The sequence below is a fragment of the Hyla sarda genome, chromosome 2 (genome assembly GCF_029499605.1).
Source record: "Hyla sarda isolate aHylSar1 chromosome 2, aHylSar1.hap1, whole genome shotgun sequence".
Lineage (NCBI taxonomy): Eukaryota > Metazoa > Chordata > Amphibia > Anura > Hylidae > Hyla > Hyla sarda.
Genome location: NC_079190.1, coordinates 13001895 through 13022986, shown reverse-complemented (window position 1 = coordinate 13022986; position 21092 = coordinate 13001895). Strand labels below are relative to the sequence as shown.

The following is a 21092-nucleotide window of genomic DNA, read 5'->3' as shown; positions in this document are numbered from 1 at the left end:
TATCAAAGAAATGAATCCTGCACTAACCGCGGTCCACCGCTACCGGAAAGGAGGCATCCTGGAGGCAACAGGGGTTGGACGGGGGCTCAGAGGCAATTAGCGGTGGTTTCGTGCAAATGAGCACTTCTTCCGGCCTCAGCTTTTGTCATAGCTTCCCATAGATTTATGGGAAACTTGCTGTGTCCACGTGATCCAGTGAGGTTATGTGAAAAAATGTGAAAAACACAAGGAAAAAGTGAGTGAGTATCTACAAGAACCATTATCACATAGATATAACAAAATGTGCTAATACTTTACAAAAATGCGGATAAATCTACCCTATCATTAAGTCCTATTGGACCCTGTGCTTGGAGAAGTAGTATCCATCTGGCTTCAGTGCGCAGGAGCGCTCGGTCTTGATCAACGCCTCCTTTAACTCTTTTGAGGCCGCCAAACTCTAAACCGTCAATGATCCCGTTGTGGTTCTCACGCATATGAGCTATGAATCTTGGAGAACCTACACCTGTTTTTATGGAATGTAGATGCTCACGTAATCTAGTGCGTAATTGACACTTAGTCTTTCCAATATAGAATCTGCCGCAATTACATTCAATGAAATATACTACATAAGTAGTTTTGCATATGATCAGTTCTCTTAGTTCGTGTGAATAGCCACCTAATTTACAAGGGGTAGATGATGCATTATATTTACAGAAGTGTGAACACAGTCATAAGAAATATATTACAGTGACCCCCTCGACCTACGATGGCCCCGACATACAATAATTTCAACATGCGATGGCCTCTCAGAGGCAGCATCAACATACAATGCTTTTTTATGTCGGGGCCATCGCATAAACGGCTATCCGGCAGCGCAGACTGCTTCAGCTGCCACCGGATAGCCGTTTACGGTGCCCCATGAGCTCCGGTAATGGTCACTCACCTGTCCTCGGGGCGCCGGCGCGTCCTCTTCAAGATCCTCTGCATTGTCGGCGCTCTCCATCGTCGTCATCACGTCGCTATGCATGCTGTCCCGTCATCCAATAGGAACGGCGTGCGTAGCGACGTGATGGTGGCGACGTAGAGCGCAGTTGCCGGGGAAACAGAGGCCTTGCCGGAGCGTCGGGGACGCGGCGACAGCGATGGACGGTGACATCCCAGGCAGCGGTGACGGTCCGGAGCGGCAGGGACAGGTGAGTACAACTTTCTCTAACAGTGGTCTACAACCTGCGGACCTCCAGATGTTGCAAAACTACAACACCCAGCATGCCCGGACAGCCAACGGCTGTCCGGGCATGCTGGGTGTTGTAGTTTTGCAACATCTGGAGGTCCGCAGGTTGTAGACCACTGTCCTATACTTTACATTGCACGGATCCCTCAACATACGATGGTTTCAACAAACAATGGTCCATTTGGAACGGATTACCATCATATGTTGAGGGACCACTGTATATTTACAGTATGAACAGAATGCACATTTTTTGTTACCCGTAGGGAAAGATTTTGTGAGCCAAGTCTCGTTTGGTGTTGTTATGTTCAATTTTCTTTCTTTTGATGTATTCTCTGACAGTGCGTTTTTTTTATGGGTTTATTGATGGCTATTGCAGAAATGTCCGCATCTCTCTCCAAAAGAAACCAGTTTTTTCTAATTACTCTATTAATGTATGTGTTCATTTGGTTGTTAGTGAATGAAAAGAAAAGACATTCCATTGAGTTTTTTCCCGTTTCTTAGACCACAATAACTCCTCACGAGTGCGATTTTTTGTTTTTGACCATGCTTGTTTTATAATTTGCTGTGGATATCCTCGCTTCTGTAATCTATCAGACAGTTCTTGTGCTTGGGGTTCAAAGAGAGTATCTTCATTGTTAATACGTTTAAGTCTGATCATTTGACTGAACGGTATTGAATTTTTGATATATTTAGGGTGGGAGCTATCATAGTGTAAAAATGCATTCTTAGCTATGTTTTTTTTTTTTTTTTTACTTTCAGTGTGAATTGCTCCATCTTTAATCAGTATCCTAACATCTAAGAAATCCAATTTCTGACTCCCAAAGGAACTAGTAAAACTCCAATCCATTCTATTGGTGTCATTTAGGTATGTGACGAAGCCATTAAAACTACATTCATAACCCTCCCACACAATAATAATAATATAATCTACATAACGCATGCAACCCCTTATGTTATTGATAAATGGGTTTCTACTGGTATATACATATTCTCTTTCAAATACGGATAAAAATAAATTTGCATAAGTACATGAAGTTGGTGTGCCTATGGCAGTACCCGTTCGTTGTTGTCACGATTCGGCTTACGGGTTGTGGATCCGCTGTGTCAGCGAGGGATTGGCGTGGACCGTGCTAGTGGACCGGTTCTAAGAGGCTACTGGTTTTCACCAGAGCCCGCCGCAAAGCGGGATGGTCTTGCTGCGGCGGTAGCAACCAGGTCGTATCCACCAGCAACGGCTCAACCTCTCTGACTGCTGAGAAGGCGTGGGACAGAAGGACTAGGCAGAGGCAAGGTCAGACGTAGCAGAAGGTCAGGGGCAGGCGGCAAGGTTCGTAGTCAGGATGGATAGCAGAAGTTCAGGTAACACAGGCTTTGGACACACTAAACGCTTTCACTGGCACAAGGCAACAAGATCCGGCAAGGGAGTGCAAGGGAGGAGATCAGATATAGCCAGGGAGCAGGTGGAAGCCAATTAAGCTAATTGGGCCAGGCACCAATCATTGGTGCACTGGCCCTTTAAGTCTCAGAGAGCTGGCGCGCGCGCGCCCTAGAGAGCGGAGCCGCGCGCGCCAGCACATGACAGCAGGGGACCGGGACGGGTAAGTGACCTGGGATGCGATTCGCGAGCGGGCGCGTCCCGCTGTGCGAATCGCATCCCCAACGGCCATGACAGTGCAGCGCTCCCGGTCAGCGGGACTGACCGGGGCGCTGCAGGGAGAAAGACGCCGTGAGCGCTCCGGGGAGGAGCGGGGACCCGGAGCGCTAGGCGTAACAGTTGTCTAAACCAATTGTTACTGTATTGAAAGTTGTTACTATTCAAAACAAAATAAATAGCTATAAATTTAGTAGATTTATCAGTTTCCTGCATAACTGTACGGATGGCCTGTACACCCGCATCATGAGGGATGCGGGTGTACAGGCCCTCAACGTCAATGGAAGCTAAAAGAAATGTAGATTGCCATGGGAAATCACCAATAAACTTTAAGGCAGTAGAAAGAAGAGAAGTACAGAATACTGGACCACAGAGTCCAATACATCTCATGTCTCATGAGTCATCAAAAGAAAGATCTAATAGCGGACCCCCTCCAGTCAATGTGAACATCCCTTTAGGAAGAGAACGCAACGGGGAGGGAGGAAGAGAAAGAGAAACCCAACCCAGACACTCTTACCAGAAGAGAAAGAATGTATCCTGGAGAAACTAGAAGACGACAATCTTTCAGGTATTGAATTATCATCTGCCTGTATTGAAGTGCTATCTAAAAGTCTTAGTTATGGTATCCTTGAGAAGTTCCACTTCGTTAAATTCAAAGTCGAATTTTTCAAGGCCATCAGAAATATAAATTTGAAAAAAAAAAAGAATTTCTAGCAAAAAGATTACAGCGAGAACAGTGGTTACAACATTCCTTGCACTGTTGGCCCATTGGGTTTATAGCTATACCGGAATTCAGTAGATGCGAGAACCTGACGGTACATTTACTTGTTAATTTAGCTGAAAATAACAAAGGTGATCCTATGTGTAATGAGTTTAATATCGATACTACACAAAACAAGTTTACGGGAGGAAAACCCTCTATGTTCAACCCTCCTGTGACCCCAGGCTCCCCTCTAGATTTGTTTCAACACACTGTCTTCAGTGAAGTCAAATCTCTCATATAGGAAAAATAAAAAGGTATGGGGGCTCACACTATATAATATATACCAAGGTACTTGTGATACACGTACCCTACGTGCCGATAGATACAATACAATAAAAAGAGGAAACAGACGGACCTCTAGGTATATATAGGTGATGAAATGGATTTCTGTGCAAATGTCGGCTAGGTAAAGTGAGTGCAAATGTGGTGTGGAAAAATTGATATAAAATAATAAAAAATATAATAATAATAAAAAAATAATATAATAAAAAAAATATATATATATATAAATATATATATTGTAAAAAATATATAATGTAGAAGAAAAAAATATATATATATATATAAAGTAAAAAAATAGAATGAATGGGTGATGTAAAATAGGTGAGAGGTGAATATGTGAGATGTAAAGAGATATCAAAATGTATAATTTAAATATATAATTAGAAAAGCTGGTTTAAACAAGTATGTTCAAATGTATTAACCCCTTAAGGACGGACCCATTTTTTACCTCTATGACCAGGCTCTTTTTTTAAAATTTGAAATATATCTCTTTAAATGATAATAACTTTAGAACGCTTTTTCTGAGCGGAGCGATTCTGAGATTGTTATTTAGTGACATATTGTACTTTATATAGGTGGTGCATTTTTGTTTTTTGAAAAACGTCAAAATATTGTGAAAAAATGTATGGCGTTTTATTTTTTTATTTTTTATAGTGTACACTGTGCGGTAAAAGTGATGTTATATTTAATCTGTGGGTCAGTACGATTATGGCGATATCCATTTTATAGCTTTCTATGTTCTTTTTTCTTTTCGGAGCAAATTTCTTTTTCTGCCATTCATTTTCCAACAGCCGTAACTTTTTAAATTTTTGTCCAACGCTTTGAGTAAGGGCTTATCTTTTGCGGGATGAGCTGTACTTTTCATTGGTATAATTTTTGCAATACGTGCTACCTTTTGATCTTTTTTATTCCGCTATTTGTACCAAAATTGGCGAATTTTGCGCTTTTTTTGATTTTTTTTTTAAGGCGTTCACCGTGCGGGATAATTTACATTATAGTTTTATAGTACACGTCATTACAGACGTGGCAATACATATTATGTATATGATTTGTGGTTTTGATCCTTTTATTACAGGGCTTTTATTATTTTTTTACACTTCATACTTTTATTGATGAATTTTTTATTAAATTTTTTACACTTTTGACAGGTTATACTATGCTGCAAAACATTTGTACTGCAGCACAGTATGACCTGATGAGCTGCAGACACTACAGCCTGTGCGATCCAGCCTCTGGCTGGATCTCACAGGCTTCTGTAGCAGGCATACAGGAGGTCATGATCTGACCTCCTGCTGCCATAGCAACCAACGGCGACCCGCGATCGTATGGCGGCGGCGCCGCCGTTGGAGAACAGGGGGAGAGCGCTCCCCCCTGTCAACACCATAGATGCCGTGATCAGGATTGAACACAGCACCGAGGGGGTTAATGCTGCCAGGAGCGGCGCGATCGCGGCTCCGGCAGCTGCAGCGGGACTCCAGTTGTCATTAACAGCCGGGTCCCATCCCCGATCTCCTGCGCTGCCCGCGGCAGTGCAGGAGATCGATATGACGTATGCATACGTCCAATTGCGTGAACGTGTCAGATGATTGGACGTATGCATACGTCCTATAGCGGGAAGGGGTTAATATTAAAATATTTCATAATGTATAAGTCCAAGCAGGGCCCTTGCTGTGGACTGTAAGCATAAATATAACAATTAAAAAACAGGTATAAGTAGATAGGAATAATAGTACAATAAAATCATTTATAGTTAATACTGCCACCCGTAAGTTGGTTGGAAAAGCCATTAATTGAATCCAAGATATCAGTAGTTTTAGGCAGATAGTGGATAGTTCAATAGTTATTAGCAAGTTTGTAACAAATGAGCACCGATATTGTAGCAAGTTTGAGACAAGTTTGTATCAAGAGGTTGGTGCTGTGCACCACTCACCGCACCGCTTGCAGGCTTCTCCGGGATGATCAGACCTCGCTGCTGAAAACTGGCACAGCTGTGCGGCCGGCCTGGATGTAGTGTCCGAGAGCTTGTCTAGATGGAATGTCGAACCCGGAGTGGCACAGATGACTGCTACTGAGGAAGGGGATACCCAAAACGCGTTTAGCCTATCTGCCATTACTGCAGTTACTTGCAACTGCTGGAACCCCCTGGTTTCTAGCCCACTGCCTTGACGCGCAGTTTACAGTGCTTCTACACGAGGCAGCTGTATGCACACACACACCGCCAGACCGGCGCTACCCCTCCACCGCCAACCATCTTCGGCCAGTCATCTGTGCCACTCGGCGTTCGACATTCCATCTAGACAAGCTCTCGGACACTACATCCAGGCCGGCCGCACAGCTGTGCCAGTCCTCAGCAGCGAGGTCTGATCATCCCGGAGAAGCCTGCAAGCGGTGCGGTGAGTGGTGCCCAGCTGTGTCGAACCCCGAGTGGCACAGATGACTGGCCGAAGATGGTTGGCGGTGGAGGGGTAGCGCCATTCCGGCGGTGAGTGTGTGCATACAGCTGCCTCGTGTAGAAGCACTGTAAACTGCGCGTCAAGGCAGTGGGCTCGACATTCCATCTAGACAAGCTCTCGGACACTACATCCAGGCCGGCCGCACAGCTGTGCCAGTCCTCAGCAGCGAGGTCTGATCATCCCGGAGAAGCCTGCAAGCGGTGCGGTGAGTGGTGCCCAGCTGTGTCGAACCCCGAGTGGCACAGATGACTGGCCGAAGATGGTTGGCGGTGGAGGGGTAGCGCCATTCCGGCGGTGAGTGTGTGCATACAGCTGCCTCGTGTAGAAGCACTGTAAACTGCGCGTCAAGGCAGTGGGCTCGACATTCCATCTAGACAAGCTCTCGGACACTACATCCAGGCCGGCCGCACAGCTGTGCCAGTCATCAGCAGCGAGGTCTGATCATCCCGAAAAGCCTGCAAGCGGTGCGGTGAGTGGTGCACAGCAACCAACCTCCCAAATAAAAAAAAATTTCCTTCATGTAGTTAGGATTTTTTTCCGAAGTACGAAAATATCCAACCTATATAAGTAGGGGATCATTTTAACCGTATGGACCTACAGAATAAAGATAAGGTGTCATATTTACCGACAAATGCATTGCGTAGACACGGAAGCCCCCAAAAGTTACAAAATGACATATTTTTCTTCAATTTTGTCACACAATGAATTTTTTTCCGTTTCGCTGTGGATTTTTGAGTAAAATGACTAATGTCACTGCAAAGTAGAATTGGTGACGCAAAAAATAAGCCATCATATGGAATTTTATGTGCAAAATTGAAAGCGGTATGATTTTTTGAAGGTGATGAGGAAAAAATGAAAATGCAAAAACGGAAAAACCCTGCGTCCTTAAGGGGTTACATCTCAGAGATCTGGCACCCTGGGGGACGGGGACACGCACGTCGGAGCAGAGAGGCAGAGGAGGAGGCAGGAGGAGTAGGAAGTGAGTGACGGGCTGGGACTCGCATGCAGGCACGTCCCACAATGCGAATACCAGCCCCGCCAGACGCAGAAGGAGACAGGGCCATGCGCTCACGGCCAGCGTGTGCGGCCGGAGCACAGATCATAACATATAAAAAGATTAACCAGATCCCATAAAATAGTCTAATTTAATATAGTGTATAGATTATACTATACCCCATCTTTTTTGTGTAAAATAGGAAAGAAAACAAATAGTAACTGCCCTAAATGCGATAGAGAAGGAGCGGGTTTTCTACACATGTTGTGGATGTCTGGTAGAATTTAGGAATTTTGGTTCGATGTAAATGATGAAATAGAAAAACAATTGGAGATGACACTTGCCCCTTCTCCCTCAGTAGGAAATCTTGGGGGATGAACCGGAGATAGAATTAAGCAGAGAAAAAAGGAACAATTACATTACTATTCTGTGCTAGATTTAGGATTGTTAAAAAATTGATTGATCCTCCTAGTAAGAGGGAATGGCCAGAAATGGTAAAAAAAAGAGGTTATACAGAGTAATCAATATGGTATTGAAGTGGAAGATTGGAGAATTTTCATCTTTTTTTTTTTTTTTTGTGACTGTATTGTGACTGTATAATGCTAATGTATGAATATAAAAATATTAAATAAAAAACACACCAAACAAGAGACTTGGCTCACAAAATCTTTCCCTACGGGTAACAAAAAATGCAGATTCTGTTCGTACTGTAAATATAATGCATCATCTACCACTTGTAAATTAGGTGGCTATTCACACGAACCAAGAGAACTGATCACATGCAAAACTACTTACGTAGTATATTTTATTGAATGTAATTGCGGCAGATTCTATATTGGAAAGACTAAGTGTTAATTACGCACTAGATTCCGCGAGCATCTACATTCCATGAAAACAGGTGTAGGTTCTCCAAGATTCATAGCTCATATGAGCGAGAACCACAACGGGATCATTGACAATTTAAAGTTTGGCGGCCTAGAAATAGTTAATGGGCTAAAAGGAGACGGTGATCGAGATGGAGCGCTCCTGCGCACTGAAGCCAAATGGATACTACTTCTCAGAGCACAGGGTCCAATAAGACTTAATGATAGGGTAGATTTATCCCCATTTTTGTAAAGTATTAGCACATTCTTTATATCTATGTGATAATGGTTCTTGTAGATACTCACTCACTTTTTCCTTGTGTTTTTCCCATTTTTTCACATAACCTCACTGGATCACATGGACGAAGCAAGTTTCCCATAAATGTATGGAAAGTGATGATGTAAGCTGAGGCCGGAAGAAGTGCTCATTAGCACGAAGCCACCGGTCGTTGCCTCTGAGCCCCCGTCCAAGCCCTGTTGCCTCCAGGATGCCTCCTTTCCAGTAGCGGTGGACCGCGGCGAGTGCAGGATTAATTTCTTTATTTCTTTAGTTACTTTTTTGTTATTTACTCTTACATTATAATGTGCTCATGCAAAGATAAAAATCTAAATAAAGGTGTACTTACCTGCCCTGCTCCAAAGCCGTTGCTACCGCCGTGCAGCACTTTTTGGTCTCAGACTCGAAATAACGAAGTGCCTTTTAACACTGTAAAATAGAATGTGACATGATAAATACTGGAGACCACCAATCCCCTCTACAAACCTAAACACACGGCTGCTGTTGGCACTAATGGATGACCTAAAGTGCTCAATGCAAGCAAAACATTACAGCCTAGGGATGGGCCCAACTACAACTCCACATATTAAAGGGGACCTATCACAGTTAATTATTATAGTAGTTATATTCTTGTACATAGGAGACAGTATTATAGTAGTTATATTCATGTATATATAGAGGGCAGTATTATAGTAGTTATTCTTGTATATAGGAGCAGTATTATAGTAGTTATATTCTTGCATATAGGAGGCAGTATTATAGTAGTTATATTCTTGTATATAGGGGCAGTATTATAGTAGTTATATTCTTGTATATAGGGGCAGTATTATAGTAGTTATATTCTTGTATATAGAGGCAGTATTATAGTAGTTATATTCTTGTATATAGAAGCAGTATTATAGTAGTTATATTCTTGTATATAGAAGCAGTATTATAGTAGTTATATTCTTGTATATAGAAGCAGTATTATAGTAGTTATAAGAGGCAGTATTATAGTAGTTATATTCTTGTATATAGAAGCAGTATTATAGTAGTTATAAGAGGCAGTATTATAGTAGTTATATTCTTGTATATAGGAGCAGTATTATAGTAGTTATATTCTTGTATATAGGAGCAGTATTATAGTAGTTATATTCTTGTATATAGGAGGCAGTATTATAGTAGTTATATTCTTGTACATTAGAGGACTATTATAGCCATTTTTTCTGTCCCTGAGAAAGAGAAATCTGGAACCATACAATATACAATTAAGGAGAGTGTTTCATGGGGGTTATTGCTATGTATAAATATATTTCAGATGGAAATGTTCTTATAAATCTTTGCAGCTATGCTATCAGACAGCAGTTCAGTACATCAGGCTACGATTTCACAGATAACACCATTTACAGCCTTGGCCTTTCAGCGATTCCCAAACTCATGTAACAGAAAATGTAAATATTCCTGACACAGTTCCCTCTATACAACCTCTTACTAGATTCTATTCCTTTCTCAATTTCCTTATCCTCTAAGCCTAATGCACCCCCCACCCCCAATTGCTTTTTTAATTTTTTTACAAGTTGGCAACCGCCTTCATGTTTGCTGGAACTGAGCCATTTACAATAATAAAAGAGGAGATGTATCGAAATTGGTTTAAGTCGCACTCTGCAAATGTCCAAATATTTTCAACAGCACAATGAAAAGATTTCCCAGTATAACCAATACCATTATGAAATGTGCATGTCAGCGGCTACAATTCAAATATCTCTAGAATTAAGAAGTTCCATAAATCATAAAGGAACAATAAATGCATGAGCCCCGATATATACAGTACAATGGTGGGTGGCCCAAACGCTGCAGATATCCACATTCCCAGTCACAAGATAAGTATCCAGTGCTTATACAGGAAAAAAGAGACTTTAAAGTCAATTGCTGCTTCAAAGAGATACAAATTAGAATGTCTAGGGCACTTAAACACTTCTTTCTTCTCTCTATATTATACTTTACTAGTCACATATGGGACTGAAGAGTGCAGCCTTTACTCTTGCAAACACTGATTTCTGGTGTACAATGATAAACCATGTGACAACAAGAGGACCACCCTGTTCTTCTTTAGGGGAGACACTGATCAATGTGTTCTACTGTAAATAATATATCTTTGTAAATTATAGACTCAGTACTGCCTCCCCTGTAAATTATGTAGACACAAATAGTGTCTCGATCCATAAGTGATGTAGGCAAAGGAAATGCCTCACTGCTTCTTCCTGTAAACGATGTAGATACAGATTGCACTGCCTCCTTGTCTCTCCATGTAAATGATGGAGGTACAGATAGTACTCTCTTCCTGTTTCTCTCTATAAAACAATATATATTTAGAGATGGTACTGCCCCCTTGATTCTCCCTAAAAATGAAACGGACACAGATAATACTCCTAGTAAATTATGTAGACACAGATAGTGCTACCTCCCTGTCTCTCCTTGTAAAACATATAGCCACAGATAGAACGGCGTCCTTATCTCTTACTGTAAATAATGTACATAATCATAGTACTGCCCTCCTCTGTCTACCTGTAAATAATATAGGTACAAATAGTACTGCCTGTTTGTTTTTTCCATGTTAATGAAAAAGACAGATAGTGCTGCCTTCCTGTTTCTCACTATGTACATATTGATAGAACAGCCCCTTGTCTCTTCCTGTAAAGGACATAGGTAGAAATAGTACTGCCCGTATGTGTTTCCATGTAAATGAAAAAGGCACAGATAGTACTGCCTTCCTGTCTCTCACTGTAAATGACATACATATTGATAGTACTGTCATCTTGTCTCTTCTTGTAAATGTTATAGGTACAGATAGTACTGCCTGTTTGTTTTTCCCTGTGAATGAAAAAGATAGGTAGAGTTGCCTCCCTGCCTCTCCTTGTAAAAGATATAATCACAGATAATACTGCCTTGCTATTTTTTTGCTGTATATGATGTACATATTGATACTACTGCCACCTTGTCTCTTCTGGTAAATGAACAGAGGATAAGAGACAAATGGGAATAGGAAGCTTCCAATCGCGCTGCCAGCTTGATGAAGAAGATCGACTTCAAAAAGCTAAGTAGTACTTTATCTCAAACACACAACGCATTTCAAGGTCATGTCAGTCTTTTCTTCAGGCGTGTATACACGCATGAGGAAAAGTCCGACACTGCCTTGTTACGCGTTGCGTGTTTCAAATAAAGTACTACTTACCTTATTGAAGTCGATCTCCTTCATCAAGCTGGCAGCGCGATTGGAAGCTTCCTATTCCCATTTGTCTCTATCCTCTGTTTCTCCTCTGTCTATTCTCTGTTTTATCCCTCATGGCGCTGGAAGCTGCAGCAGCCGGATTCAATTATTATTACTGAAGCGATTGTAAGTGTTGTGCCTGGAGTCTACACAACCTGAAAAGGTGAGCATGTTTCCTGACACTTATGAAAGCTCTATTTTGGTCTCATAAATCCTACACAAGGAAGCTCTCCCTTTTTGTTTTGTTCTTCCTGTGAATGATATAGGTACAGATAGTACTGCCTCCTTGTGTCTCTGTAAGTTAGGCACGGGTAGTACCAACTTTCTACAATTGATGTTCATACACAGATAGTAATGCCATCCTGTCTCTCCATGCCAATGATGTAGGCAAAGATAATACTGCCTCAATGTCAATCTCTCGATATAAATAATTTAGAAACGGTTCTGCCATATGACACCCTCAAGACCCAGCCCAAGTGCAAATACTGCAAATTTGATTACTTGAACTGACAGAGGATAATTCAAACTGCACTCAAGCCTCAACTTACTGATGCAATAATGTGTCTGTATTATGCTACTTTAAAACAGGCCTTATAGACTGTAGGTTTCCTTTCCTCTAGGTGGCCACACAGTCAGTCTTTCCAAGGGGTCTGCAATAAGTATAGCGAGGACGCCAGATTAACAAAATCCCTGCTGTTTTATAATGATCCAACCCAGTAACCCTAGGTTCCCACTTCATCATAACCACCATGGCCCTAAGCTTTTAAGCCTGCTATGCTAGTAATTTCATGTCTGGGGTAACACAGTGACGGAGATCTAAAATCGATGTCCTTCCATTGACACCACCACATTTTTTGGCCACTGCTGTGCCATATACTTTTCAACTTAAATAAAAATAAAATAAAAAATTAAATAGTATACAAGAGAAAACGTTGCAAATTATGAATTTACCTTTTAACCTCTGATCGGATGTGCCTAAATTTGCGACCTTAAAAAAAAAAAATAATAATAATAATAATACATGTGCAATTGGAAGTCATTTAAAGACAAAATAACTAAATAAATAAACTGCCTCCCTTTTTATACTATAAATAAACAAATTAATAAACTAATAAAATTAAAAAAAAAAATTGCCATGTATTTGATCATTTTAACGCTATGATCACATGGCCGAATGTTTGCCCTAGAAAATTTCCATTTCCATCCAGTAAGCAGCCATTCCACCGACAGCAGGCGCAGGCAGAACATACCAGCACTAGGACCTCTTGAAAAAGCGCCATCTCCGTAGACTGCAATGCATTTCTGAATTCTTTCTGCAGAGGCCGGAATCAGAATTTTCATGGCAGATGTCTTCACCACAGAAATTCTGCTCTGCGGCTTTGCAGAACAATCCCATTGAAAACAATTGGACTCTGCAGCAAGAGAATTTCTGCGCATGATTCCGTTTGGAAATTTTGCCATATGAACTAGGCCGTAAGGCCTTCGGCTGTCCGGGCATGCTGGGAGTTGTAGTTTTGCAAAAACTCGAGGCACCCTGGTTGGGAAACATTGCCGTAACGGGGAAGGCTCGATACACAACACTGATATAAGAGATTCCAATATCTTTGGTAACTTCTGCTCTGCACACTACAAGTTTATTTATTTATTCATTCATCAAATCCTCCTACGTGGCCTAAAGATTTGCGAGAAATCAACGTTCTTTATTTGTGTAGTGGGCACTGCCGCCTGTCACCGCACATGATCTATAGTCAAGACACGTTGATAAATGACTTGTATGACTGCGATAAATAAATCATCACTTGAAGGCGCTCGCCCTCGTCATTATTAGGATTGTTTAGGAGCATTGGTATCCGGGTACAGAGGGGCCGGCGTTAAACAAGTGCCAGATGTGACATTCTATGGCCTGAAGCGGGGAAATACAGGTGAGAAGAAAAATGATGGCTTCCTTTTCCAAATTGCAAAATATTAACCCCGATCATTCCAGAATGAACTGTATGCAAGGATTTCGTTTTTTTTTTTTAAACTATTCTAAGCTCATTGTCGACTGAGACCATTTAGCCCTGAGAACCAGATTTTTTTTGTTTTGTTTTTAATTCTTTCATAAGTGACGCTATATAACTATTGTGCAGCTTTGTTATGGTTGTGATGATACCGAATATGTGGATATTATTTTATGTTTTTACTAACTCTAAAATATGTGTATTTGTGTGTCAGGTGCATTAAAGATGCACTCAGCTTGTTTTTTGCCCATATCATTTACACACCTGCCATAACACTAGTCCTACAGCTCCATCTGTTTTATTCCGGCACAGATGTGTGAAAAATGCAGTATGGGATCAAAGTTGAAACATGGCCGAAAAACTTCAAATCGTCATAAAACCCCTCAATTGTGATTGTAGGTCAAATCACCATCTCCTTGTGGCAATATTTCTCTAAAAACACACTAAATAAGAAAAAGCATAATGGCTGCACAGAATGTGAACTAACACCAACCCACTTACGTGTGTCCACAGTTTACGCTTCTGGTTCTCGGAGTCTAGCCTGGTGATAAGGTTGCAGTGATGAGACTCCGCCCTTTCTCTCTGCAAATCACAAAATCATGGAAAATGTAGGCAGCAGAAGGAAATAGGTAATTTCTCTTCTGAATCAGAAACAAGAAATAATAGCCTAAGCTGCACTTTTTTATATGCAAAATACATTTTATATACTTTTTTTTACTTTTCATGCCCATTATGAGGTAGCATAAGAAAAATGATTAGTTTTCACCAAATTTATCTTGCTGTGAGCAAAATTTTGCCACTTTTGATGATACGTACATGCATGTTTTTGACAACAGTATTGGCAAATAGGTTTGTGTTTCAATTTCTCTCCACCATTTCCAAAAGATCTGCTTGTTGTTAGTGAATAGAAACATACTTGTTTATGCCCCAGGGCTTACAATGTTCTTACAGCTGTGGGTTTGTTCCAATTTCATCCAGTCTTTATAATCTTCTGTTAACAAAACACATAAGGCCTCATTGACATTGCCGTCTGACTCCATTATTTGGAGTTCCGTCACCAATCCGGCCAGAAGGATGGGAATTTAGCAGAGAAAAAAACAGTGCAAGCACGATCAGACCCTTAAATGGGCACTGTTATCAACTTTTTTTTTTATATGTTGTAGTACATATGTACAACAACATATCTCTAATATATTTTAATTTTTTTTTTTATTTAAATGTTTTAATTAACGTTTGAAAACCACCCACTGAGGGTCTCCCTCCTAGTGGCCAGCTGCAGGCTGGCGATGCCGGCCGGGCAATCGGTCCGAATTCATTCAGCCTGCGCTGCGCAATCAGACAGGCGGGAGTGAGCGCATTGGCTCCCTGGGCTCACACGCCGGCCACTCCTCCCGCACCACACCGCTGATGCTGCTGGACTCCGCAGTTTGTTTGTATGTATGTATGGGGATTGGGGTTTCAACACGGGGGTTGCGGGGATCAGGGCTTCAACACGGAGGGAACGGGGTAGCGCCGCGCCGCTGGCCCTAACTTATTGTTTTCAACACAGGGTGCCTCCAGCTGTTTCACCACTACAACTCCCAGCATGCCCTGACAGCCAATAGATGTCAGGGCAAGCTGGGAGTTGTAGTGGTGAAACAGCTGGAGGCATCCTATATAGTGAACTAGGGGCGGAAGTGTCAGCCCCAGCTGGCATCAGTGATGTCGCGCCTGCTGGGGAAGTCTGCCTGGTAGCGAGCACACTACCAGGCAGACAAAAAGACCTTTTTAATATTGTTAAAAAAAAAAATTAAAAGCAGGGAGGGGGTTAAGGATAGATGGGCAATAGGCAGGGACAGAAAAAAAAATATAGGATGGTGGCAGCTACTCTTTAATGGATGCAAACGGATGTGTGACTCTAGCCTACGCAGAACAAATCTCTTCTTTCCTGATTATTTGCTACTAAGTATCATCTCAGGTCAAATGTATCAGCCCTAAATCCTTTAATTTTTTTCTGGTTGTTCATGGAAACAGCAAGTTTAACTCCACCAACCATGCACTCAGACTTGCTCCACAGGAAGTTATTTTCTTTTTGAATTTCTTTTCTGTCTGACCACAGTGCTCCCTGCTGACACCTCTGTCCATTTTAGGAACTGTCCAGAGCAGGATATATTTGCTATGGGGATTTGCTCCTACTCTGGACAGTCCCTGCAGCAAATCCTCATAACAAACCTCTCATGCTCAGGATAGTTCCTGACATGGACAGAGGTGTCAGCAGAGAGCACTGTGGTCAGACAGAAAAATTCAGAAAGAAAAGAACTTCCTCGGTAGTATACAACACCTGATAACTACTGGAATGAATTGGATTTTAATAGAAGTAATATACAAATCTGTTTAACTTTCTGGCACTTTCCAGCGGAGTACCCCTTTAAGAACACAGCCACTTTTCATTGTTTTTAACTTGCTTATGAGAACCATAACACAGACCCATGAGGGCTTGTTTTTTTTGTGCAACCAACTGTACTTTGTTAGGACATCTTTCATTCTACCTTACGGCGCAGTGAAACCATGACAAGAAAACTACAATTTGACAACTTTTGGGGGTTTGGCTTTTATGCAGTGCACTTTAAAAGGTGAAACTTTTTTGCGCAGTGATGTGTTTTTTTTTACGCATTGACGAAGAGGAAAAGAGGTACATTTAATTTTTATTGGGGAAGGGGCTTATTCGCATTTATTAAAACTTTTTTTTAAGTCTCATAGGGAACTATTAATCGGAATCTTTTGATTGTTAATACTGTTAAGTGCTATGCATGGGCATAGCACTCATCAGTATAATATGAAATCTACTTCTGTGGTCTGATAAAGGTAAATCAGAAGAGAAGATGGCAGGAGCCGGCCTGGAGCAGGTGAGCACAAATCTGGTGGCCATCTTTACTCATTGGACAACCACGATTAAGTACACCTGAGCCCCACAGATACCGTGATCAGTATTGATGACGGCATCTGAAGGGTTAATGGAAGACATCAGCGGGATCGTCTGGAGACGGGATGATCGCGAAACCACACAATGTACATGTATGTCACTGTGTGGTAAGTACCAGTGCACATCGACGTACATGTATATTATATATCCTCTAAGGGATAAATTGCTCTGTCCCTTTAAAAATAAACTTTTGATATATTGGCATCAAAAGTTTGTCTCAGTCATGGTCTGAGTGTTCAAACCCTGACCGATCACTAAAAGGAGCCAGGAGAGAAACGAACTAAGCACGGTGCTCAAATTCACCCTTCTCTCCCTGCTTATTCTAGCAATCAGTCGAGGACTGAACACAGACCGTGACCAATCAAAACTTTTTACATGGGCATATCTAGACATACTAGGACATATCAATAGATATTTAAAGCAGTAAGTAAACTTTAATTCTAGAAAATCACGGAATGGTAGCGAGGAGAAAACTTGTCACAAAGCAAGGATTGCGGTCACTATAGTCAGTCGTCTGGGGAGTACACGAGATTCCACGCAATACTTCACCATGACACAGCAGCAACACTCCGATCCAGGAAAATAAACAAAAACATGCCAGTGAGCATCAGTGACATCTGCATAAGACATCAGATGGAAAGCTGCACGTTTCCTTCCAGAATGTATTTTTATCTCATATCTTCTTCGGGTATGGTCACACGTACATAATCTGCCGTACAAATTCTGCAGACCCATTGCTGTCAACAGGTAGCAACAAAATCTGCTGCAGATTATATACGTGTGAACGTACACTAAGGCAGGGTTCATACTACATTATCTCCACCCAGAAACATTTAATCAGTCAGCACTAGGACTGCTCCTATATGGCAATGCATATCTGTGTGGTTTCTGCCTCAATAAATTAACATGATCATTCTTTTGGCAAAGAGTCCAAATTTGTAATCTACAGCGGAAATTTAGCAGTGTGCACCAGAATTTCTGAGCAACATTTAAAATCCAGGAAAATTTCCGATCCATAGGATAGCGGATAAATGCCTAATCACAGAGAGTCAGACTGCTGGGACCCCCCCCCCCCACGATCTCCAAAATGGCAACCCAATCTTCCTGCACACAGAACACAGGATTTACACACCCCTCTATGCATTCTCTATGGGTGCCCTACAGATAAAACCATACTGTGCTCATGCTTCTCCATCAGTCCTATAGAAAATGGGGGGGGCGCGTGTCTACCCTGCGCTTGGTGCACAGGGAGACTCGGGCTCCCTTCTGGAGATCATGGGAGTTCCGAGAGAACAAATCCCCCGCAGTCAGGCACTTATCAACCATCCTGTGGATATGTTTTCAAATGCTGGAGTACCCCATTAACATTCAGCTAGCGTTATTGTATTTTACCATCACAGTCATCAACTATTCTGCTTTTGCCGGGACTGCCCTGAACTTGGGACACTGTGCCAAATTCCCCCTCCCACACAGAGATATTTTTTGGTGGCGCTGAACATTTTATAGTAAAATGAAAGGTGTCATTACAAAGTAAAAATGGTTTCAGGATTTAAAGGCTTATTAACTGTACAGAGAAGCACCGTTGCAGACCACTAGCGGCCTGTTACAGCGCAGGATCCCGCTCCAAACACGGTTTCCTACCCCAGGACATACTATACATCCTGGGGCCCAAAGGGGTTAATCTTTAGGCTCTGTTCTTGTGGCACATATCTGCTATAAAAATATGCTGTAGAAAACGCATATGGGGGGGGGGGGGGGGAAGGAATGCTTTCAACTCTTGGCGCCAAAAGCCCTGCGTCATACAGAGGGGTAGATGATGACTTTGGTCATGTGACACACAACCAAAAACTGCACAATCTGCACAGTTTCTGTTACAATATTATTTAAGACAGGTCGTGAAATAAATAGCAGTTTACACGTTGCGTGCTGGACATCTTTACATCACGTAGCAAAATACATTACAGTTTACGCGTTATCTCCTGGACATCTTAAGGTCAGATTGCAGAATACATTGCAATTTACGTGCTACGCCCTGGATGTCTTTAGGTCAGGTCGTGAAATACATTGCAATTTAGACGTCTTTACGGCAGGTCATGAAATACATTGCAGTATACATGTTATGTCCTTGATGTCTTTACGATAAAGCCATGAAATATACTGCAGTTTACGTGACCACAACGTGACCATCCACATAAGGCCTAAAAATCACAGACACTGAGGTAAAATTTCATCTAAAATCACCTCACACAAGACTGAAAAAGTGGAACAACCTGCGAGCAGCACTTATATATTCTACTGCCATGCTAAGCCCCGCCCTGTTTCTACCGTCACGCTTTCCCCGCCGTCACTTATATACTTGACTGCCATACTAAGCCCCGCCCTCTTTTAACGTCACGCATTCCCGCCATTTTCTAGCTGCCAATCATTCTCCTCTGCCTGTCCGGTAATACATTTACATTCCTGCTCACAAACCTGGCCGGTATAACGGAGCCCTCCCCCCCGTCCTCTCCTCACACACACCGCACAATTCCAGCTCCTTTTTCACGATAGGAACCAAGCACAGTATAAGACAGTGAGGAACGACGTCACGTGAGCAGCTCGGCAAATCAGTGAAGCAGAAGAAGAAGGACGTGACCTTGTGATCAACTCCCTGTAACAAGGTCTGGTTTCACTTTAACAAGCGGCTCGTTGGTCTAGGGGTATGATTCTCGCTTAGGGTGCGAGAGGTCCCGGGTTCAAATCCCGGACGAGCCCATTTTTGTTTTATTTATATATTTTTTATTTATAAATATTATATATATTTGAATGAGATATTTTTATTAATCCCATGATGGGTAATATTCAGAGTTGCCTAGATTTTTATTTTCTTCCTGTTTTCCAGTATTGCTGACTAACTAAACAAATCAGCCATTCAGGATCCTAGAAAAGCTGGGTGACCAACCTTCTATATGCTCTAAAACAGTGTTTCCCAACCAGGATGCCTCCAATTGTTGCAAAACTACAACTCCCAGCATGTCCGGACAGCCTTCGGCTGTCCGGGCATGCTGGGAGTTGTAGTTTGGCAACAGCTGGAGGCACCCTGGTTGGGAAAGACTGCTTTAAAAGGAGTCATAATGGTTGTCACTCAGCTTTCCAAGACCCCTGCTAGCCACTTCTGCCCACATATACACCTAGGCATCACTACTGCACTTGGTAGAGTAGCCATTCAGGATGCTAGAAAAAGCAGGGTGAAAAAAAACGCTGGGGAGGGGCGGGGGATGGGAGCGGGAGTAATTTAGAATTCGCGCAGATTTTTATTAGTCACATGATGCTGGGAGTTGTAGTTATACAATAGCTGGAGGCACTCTGGTTGGGAAACACTGTTCGATAGAAGTCATAATGGTTGTCACCCAGCTTTCCGAGACCCCTGCTCGACACATTTTCCCGTATATACGGCTCATATATCAGATCGCTTCATTCATTTTTGAAAAGGCCTCTGAAAAATAAAAGGAGCGATCTGATTGGTTGCTATGCGATCTCCCGTATGGGGGAAGGGGGCGCGGCGACCACCGCACGAAGCGGCAGCCGACACACCCCCTCAACACAGCGCAATGGCAGTGCCGAGATTGCCTAAGGCAGCGCTCTGGCTCTGCCATAGAGTTGCATTCAGGGGGCGTGTCAGCCGCCGCTTCGTGCGGTGGTCAACACGCCCCCTTCCTGCAGGCTCATGACGTCACAGCCCCGTCACCTCATGACGTCACGCCCCGCCCCCTCAATGCAAGTCTATGGGAGGGGGCGTGACGGATGTCACGCCCCCTCCCATAGACTTGCATTGTGGGGGCGGGGCGTGACGTCATGAGGGGCTGGGCTATGATGTCACGAGCTCCGGGTGCCGACTCCAGCGTTTGGAGTACCGTTTGGAGTACCCCTTTAAGAACACAGTTTTTTATTTTTACATTTTTGTTTTTTCCTCCTATCCTTATAAGAGCCATAACTCTTTTATATTGCGTTTTTTTTTTTTTTTTTTTTTGCCCGACCAATTTTACTTTGTAATGATAATCACTCATTTTACCATAAAATGTACGGCAAACCCCGAAAATTATTATTTGTGTGAGATTGAAAAGAAAACTGAAATTTTGTACATTTTGGAGGGTTTTGTTTTCGCAGTATACTTTACAGTAAAAATGACACGTTTTCTTTATTCTGTGGGTCAATACGATTAAAATGATACCCATGATTACATACTTTTCTTTTATTTTGACCACCTATAACTTTATAATTTTTCCGTAAATGGGGCGGTATGCGGGCTCATTTTTTTTGCGCAGTGATCTGTTGTTTTTTTTTGTTGCATATACGTGACTAATCACATTTAACTTCCTAATCCTTTCGCATCCAGAGTGCCAGCGCCAGG

At 42.3% G+C, this 21092-nt stretch overlaps 1 non-coding gene across 1 annotated transcript; it reads left to right on the top strand.

The window, feature by feature from the left end:
- The first annotated feature begins 19384 nt into the window (after nucleotides 1–19384).
- Nucleotides 19385–19456, top strand: TRNAP-AGG (transfer RNA proline (anticodon AGG)). The gene has a single exon. It is a non-coding gene; the product is annotated as a tRNA-Pro (tRNA).
- The last annotated feature ends 1636 nt before the right edge of the window (nucleotides 19457–21092 follow it).